Source organism: Alligator sinensis, unplaced genomic scaffold, assembly GCF_000455745.1.
Source record: "Alligator sinensis unplaced genomic scaffold, ASM45574v1 scaffold261_1, whole genome shotgun sequence".
Taxonomy (NCBI): Eukaryota; Metazoa; Chordata; order Crocodylia; family Alligatoridae; genus Alligator; species Alligator sinensis.
In genome coordinates, this window is record NW_005843171.1 from 16,558 (window position 1) to 23,592 (window position 7,035).

The 7,035-nt window shown below is 56.1% G+C and overlaps 1 pseudogene; it reads right to left on the bottom strand.

Annotated features, from left to right (window-relative positions):
• Nucleotides 1-457: 457 nt before the first annotated feature.
• LOC106723122 lies at nucleotides 458-5,970 on the bottom strand (annotated as a pseudogene).
• Between the last annotated feature and the right edge of the window lie 1,065 nt (nucleotides 5,971-7,035).

Below are 7,035 nucleotides of genomic sequence, written 5' to 3' on the forward strand. Positions count from 1 at the left end.
GGCCAGGCAGTACAAGGAAACTGTCCATGTCAGAGGGACGTGCCAGCCCTGAGTGAAACTCTTCCAGCTCTGGGAAGCCCCCAGCCCAGGGGCCTTTGCTGCACAGGAAAAACCAGCTCAAGCACAAACCAGCCCAGCAGCTTCCCACAGGCAGCACCTGGCAGGGCTCAGGCTCCAGCCCAGGCAGTCTCCCACCCCGAGCCCCAGCCCAGCAGGGCTCTGGGCAAAGGGCACATAGAGGCACGTGGCCCTGAGCCCCAGCCCTGGGCTGCTGGCACTGGAGGGAGTGGAGACCAAAACTGGCAGTGTCCCCAAGGGTCCATTCTGGTGGCCATGCTCGAGTCCTCCAGGGCTACCGAGTGCCGGGACAGACCGTCCTGGTGCCACCTGCTGCAATGGGACGGGCTTGTCGGTGCAGATGGCACCTTTCACCTGGTCAGCTCCCAGGGGCATAGAGGAGGGGACGGGGGCAGGTAGAGGGAATTCCTCCGGGTTCATAGACAATGGTAAGCCAGAGCAGCCCGTTTCCCCACATGGGAGGTCTACTCCCAGCTGTTCATCCCCACCTCAAATCACTGACTGGCACAGTCCGAGGTTGGATTCAACCCCATATGCCCAGAACCAGGGCCAGATTTTGTTCCCAGTGAATGAGGCCGGCGGGAAGGTGAAGATCGGGGCCTCGGTGTCAGCATCAAGAAATGACACCCGCCCCCCTGAACAGTCCAGACAGACCCGCACCCTCCTGGGGACCCGATTCAGGGACAGGCGGGTGGGAGCAGGGGCCATGAGAGCCTGGAACTCATCCCCCCACAGCGCTGCAAAGCACTGCACAGCCCAGATCCCCTCCTCAGGGCTAAATCTGATCCCCCCCTTCCTCCTCACAGACTCTCTAGCAACCCCCACAGCCCACACCATCCCCCCCACCTCCACCTCCCAGCAGCATCTACCCAAAGTGAATACCTCACGGCCCAACACACACTGCACAGAGTCAAATCTCTCAGGATCGTTGGGCAGATACTTCCATGTTTGCCCATCTCAAACTTGTCTGATCTGCAGACGTGATGAGGTCATGATTTGCTGTGTCTGGATCCAGAGTCACCGTCGCTGGCAGAGAGAATGGCAGCATCAGGGAAGAGCTCAGCCTGGGACAGATGGGGCCGTTCCTCCCCCTCCCCACCAGCCCCGTCTTGCCTCCGACTGTCCTGGGCTCCCAGAGCTGCCTCTGCCCTGGGCCCGGGGGCTGAGCACAGATGACCCCACAGCTTCTCAGCCAGGCACGGGGAAGAGCCCCTGCCCTGGGGGAAAGAGAGGAGACAGCCCATAGGCAAGGGCAGGAAAATCCCAGCCCAGTGCCTCAGGTCCCAGGACAGGGGGGTTTCGGTGCTGGGCTGGGAAAGGGTTTGACTGTTGTGCGAGGGGCGGCCATGGCTTCTGTGGGATCGTGTTAATGCCGAGGCCAGCTCCCCAGTGCTTACCCCTTGTGTATGATCCTGGTGGTCCTCTTTTGCCCTTCTCCAGGACGGACGGCAGAGCTTCTGCAGGAGAAAGGGGCACAGACGTTAGACGTTTGGTGTCTGGTTCATGCTACGGGATGGGACCTGCCTCAGTCCTGAGCCCCTGAGACAGAGAAGAGACACCGGGGCAGCTCCTGCCCTGCTGCTGGGACTGTGGCTGCAGAAGATGCCTCCACATCTCCATACTCCCCTGCAGCACGTTCTGCTCTCCCAGGACAGGGCAGGAGCTGCAGGTGCAGGCAGAGGAGTAGGGGAACAAATGTAACAGTCACAGACCCAGGGGAACTCAGTGCCTAGCCCATCCTGCCCCCTTATGCACTGGGGAGGACCAGGAACCACTCAGTGACAGAAAGGGACAAGCAGCAGGGCTGGAGGGGGAGCCTGTGGGAAGGGGATAAGCTTTGCAAATCTCTTGTTCACTGACTGAGGGGATAGGAAAGGGCCAGCACTGGGTGGGGAAGTCCAGTGGTCCAGACAGAGTCGCCTTCTGCTTCAGCGGCCTCTGTGGGGGTGCAGGATACCACAGGTGCAGCTTCACACAAGCCATCTCCCGCCTGCCTGCTCTGCTCCCTTCCTGCTCCTCTCCTGGCCCTTCAGGATCCCTCACCCCCTGCACCTCTGGGGCCAAGCCAGCAGACTCCAAACTGTCAAGTGCTGCCTCAAGCCCACCTCACATTTAATTTCAGCTCTTAACTTTGGTGGCCTGACATGAGGCGTCGAAGCCTGGCAGGTGCCCATGTTGAGCAGTGCTGGAGCAGCAGGAGCCCTGCAGCTCTGCATCCAGGACAAAGGGGTCCCTGGAGAAGCCCTGGTTCATCAGTGATTTGCCCAAAGGCAGAGACAGGCCCTTGCCTCATTTCTTCACCCCTGCGACCTGTGATATAAACTGAAAGTGCTAGGTTGTTCTCCCAAGTAAAAAAGATAATGGCTCCAAATATGAACCATCTGTCAACAGGGAAGAGGGAAGTGTCCTTTTCACAGCCCCCATCTCAGTACCTTGAAACTTCTTCAAAGTCTCCTGTAGAGCTACACTTTTTCGGGACAAGATGCTGAGTCTCATATCCAGTTCTGGGCATATCCCCTCTGGTGGTTGGAACTGGTCCTCCTCGCACCTGGGAAAAACTCATCCATGTTATTTGATTTTTCCTTTGGGAACTCGACTGTATGTTAAAAAAACATTGGGTTGATGGAGAGACCTGGAGACTGACTCTGTCCATGTGCATCAGCCGCAGGGGCAGCACAGACAGTGGCAGTGGCAGTGGCAGTGGCAGCTCAACCAGCAGGGATCGATAAGCCTGGCAGAGATGCATCTCCAAGACCCTTCCCTGTATGGGGAATGAGGTGGAGCCACGTACCTTCTCAGCATGCTTCTGATATCCTAAAGGGAGAGACAAAGATGGAAGAGTGAGCTCAGTGCTGCATGGCACACCTGCGTGGCACACCTCCTCCGACGCACTTGTCCTCAGACTCCAAGTGCCACACACAGAAGGATCTGGGGAAAGTTCAGCCCCTTTAAAAGCTCCAATTTAGTGGCCCCAAGTTGTTTAATATAATAGGGCAGCTGTGCACCTTGGGTAGTGGACGCACACAGGGCAGCAGCAGCTGGGGCTGATATTCTGCATCTCCCATTACTGCCACCATGTGCCTGTCTGAGGCCCTTGCCCTTGTCCATCCTCAGTTACACACCTGATCCTGGCAGACCCAGAATTTAGGTCGTCCCTCCCCAGCACTTGGATTGGAGACATTTCATGTGCCTCACCTGCAGGTCACTGGCTGCCTGCTGGCACTTCCCCTCCAGCTCCCTGATCAGGTTGGTGAGATGGGAAATCTCCTCGGAGAGTTGGGTGACAGTCTCCCCCTGACTCTTCTCAATCCTGCTCTCCAGCTCTCCCAGCTCAGCCAGCACAAGTCACTCTTGTTCCTCCAAAAAATGGTGCACTCGCCTATATACAGCCACAAACTTCTGCCTCTCGGCTGCTGCCTTTTGCTGACATGAAAAGAGAGAAACCATGTCAGGGAGGGCAGCCGCTTTGGGGAGAGTCAGGGATGGTACATAAGACCCCATGGTCCTGACTGTCTGCACAGCTGGGATCCCCGACCTCCCACCGTCTGGAGCAGAGCTGGGGGTTGCTCAGGTCATGGGTCCTGCCTGGGATCTCTTCACTCTGTTCATTTAGCAGAGGATTTTTCTGCCGCCCTGAGGGCTAGGACCTTATGGACTGGAGAACTGCACGGCTCTCAGCATGGAAAGCTTTCCTCTCATCAGTGATCCTGGTTTTCTCTGTTTAAACATCCAGAATTCTCAGACATAAAACCCCAAATTCTCTCATTAAAACTCCGTTTTCTTCCACGATTGAATTGACATACCACTATACAGATAGGCATCCATTGAATACAATGTTTTATTGACATCTTTATGATTTTAAAGCAGTTTGGAAGCGTACCAGTGCTCAATCAGCATTATATAAATTCTGAGTACTTATATATTGTGGCATTTGATTTTGGCTTTTTCATCGTAGAAAACCAGAGCGCCCTCTTCCCCTTTCGCTCACCAGCATGCAGACCCAGCTGCAGCTGTCCCCATCAATGCTGCCAGCAGCAGGAAGAGTAAGACTGGGTGTGGGCTACGCTACCCTCGCCCCCTCTAGCCAGCTGTGCTGTGGGTGCACAAATCTGGGAGGGCATGTGCCCCGCTGCCCCATGCCTTGCCTAGGGCCATTGATCCTCTCCTTGAGAGTGAGTGGAACAGTGGGAAAAAGCCCCCTTGCTATCCTCCCCGCACTTGATGAGCTGCCCCTGGCTCCATTCCTCTCCCCAGCCGGGCCCCGCAGGCGCACATTGTTGCCCTGGCCCCAGGCACTACCCCAGCTAGGCACTGCCCCCAACCTGTCCCCAGCCCTGCCTCACTCCATCCCTCACCATGGGGTGTGAGTGACCCCACCTCAGTGTGCCCCCACCCCGCACCCACATCACCTATGCCCCCCACCCCTGCCTAAACAAACTTAATTGCAGGGAGGTGCAATATGATACCAATTCCGATTGTTTTTTTATTATGTTATTTGCAATGTTGTATTATCCTTTTGTGAGGCCTCTGTTGGGGGTCGTTTTGAGCCTTTTCTTATGGTCTGTTTTTTTAATAAAATGTTTTAAAGATAAAAAAAAGTGCTTGCCACCACACTGTCTGGCTGTCACGTCCACATGTGCCTGTGCACATACACGTGGTGCCCCTTGACTCGCATCACCCTCCTCCCACTCCCCCAGCCCCAAGCAGGCTGCAACTCTGCCAGCATGCAAGGGGGAGCCAGCTGTTTCCAATGTATTCCTCCTTTAAAGGAGAAAATCCACATTTTGGCTCTACAAACAACAAACAGAAAACCCGGATCTCTGCTTATCACTGATGAGTGGGTTTACAAGGCCTGGAACTGCCACCATACACTCCAACACAGTTACGAAATGACACAATCACTGATCCCAGAAATAACCAGAGTGGGAGACATCCCTTCCTTCCTCCCGCATGTCAGCCGGACCCCAGCTGCACCCACCTGGTATTCCTGGTGTTTCTGGCTTTCACTCCCTCGCAGTGCTTCAAGTCCCTCCCTCTCTCCCCTTAGCAGCTGCAGCTGAGTCTGAAGTTGTTGCTGAGGGAAGGAAAATTCCTTGGGTCAGTTTTCCTTGGAGAGGAGAAGCTGGAGTCTCTTCTCTGCACCATAACTGAGAGGGCTGCTTGAGGGTGTGCTGTGACCATGACACCAGGGAAGTCCATGTGCTCAGGCTGGACCAGCAGCTCCCAGTACAGTGCACCCCTTGCCTGGAAGCAGAACTCAATAATGTGCACTTAATACAGCTGGAGAAGCAAGCAGCACTTATTACGGAGACTTCCCCACTGTCATCAACATCCACTGCTGACTTGGGAAGTTGCTGCTAGTGGCCGATCCTGTGAGTAGGGCCTGCCTTCCACAGCATGCCACATGGGAAGGATCCAGCACTAAAAGGGAGGTGTATGTCCCACCAGATGCACAGCCGGACTGGGCCCATGCCCCCGTACCTTGCACTGCTGCGCAGCCTCCTGGATGGGAGCTGCGGGGTGAGCTCGGTGCGCCCGGGACTCCTGGCAGATCACGCACATCAGGACCTGGTCTGTCTCGCAGAAGAGATTCAGAGTCTCCCTGTGCTGCTCACACACCATCCTGCCCCCGGCTCCCCCCATTCTCAGGCCCTTGATTAGTTCTACAACATTTGCCAGCTGCCTGTTTGGGCCCAGGAGCCTCTGGGCAAAGGTCTGTCTGCACTGGGGGCAGGTGACGTCCGTCTCGGCCCCCTCCCAGCACTGGGCGATACAGGCTCGGCAGAAGTTGTGCCCGCAGCCCACGATCATCACCGGGTCCCTGAACAACTCCAGGCAGACAGAGCAGGTCACCTCATCCTGGAGGCTTTGTACAGCGCTCTCAGTGGCCATGGCTGCAAGCAGGGAAGAGACAGAGCTAATTTCACTTCCCTGAGCTCAGAGCTGGGCTCATCCTGGGGCAGCTCACCCTGGGGTGTTTCCTTCCTGCCAAATAACTCCAATTGTTCCTAGCCTAGCAGGAGCTCCGGGGTAAAGATCCAGCCCTTGGATTCCCGGGGAATCTGGTAACCCTTGTGGAGAGGCAGCTGAGCATAACTGCAATGGAAAGAACAGGAAAAATCCTTCAAGTCACGACCCAATAACCGGCAGCACTTCTCAGGAAACCTTAGGAGAGAGTCAGTGCACCTGCTGGAGTAGCCAAGAGTGTCTCAGGGCTGTTGGGACTTATTTGGTGCTGAACGGCCTAAAAACTCAAATTCCCCTAACACGATCATTTTCCTTGGGAAAATAAAATTAAAAAATTCCTGCATTTGCCTCCACCGAACCGTTTCATTTCCAAGGCCTTCAGTGGCACAGGCCCCCGTGAACCTGCCATTGCACCTGCCGGGACCCCTGGTGCCTCCCTGAAGGCAACAAGGAGCTTCTCCCCTGGGGCAGGGCCAGCATCCCCCGAGGAGCCCTGCACAGGGATCGGGGAACCTGAGCCTCCACCTCTCACTGAGGGGACGCAGAAAGTTACACCCTGCCTTCAGTGCTGCAGGTTATTCAGTCTCTGCCAGCTCCCAAAGCCCCTGCTCCTTTCCTTCCCCTGGCCAGGTCCTGCTCTGGAGCAGGGGCAGGCAACTTCGGAGTACCGCAGGGTCTACCTTGTACCGTGCCAAGTGCGGGGTATGCAGTAGGACGCACAGCAAACGGAAGCAGTAAATCATCATAACTGCTTTGCCTTTTTTTTCCCCCGCAGTAAATCATCATAACTGCTTTGCCTTTTTCTCTCCAGGTTTTCTAAAGACTCTGCACCTGGCGATAATCAACAGACTCGGTACAGACCCCCTGCTCTGGTTTGGTTGCTCCGTGAAGCGAGGTGTGATGACGGGAGAAGAAAGGCGGAGGCAGACGGGGCGGGGCGCGGCGGCTCAGCCGGCTGGAGCGGCCCCGGGCCCGGGCAGCAGGCGCTCG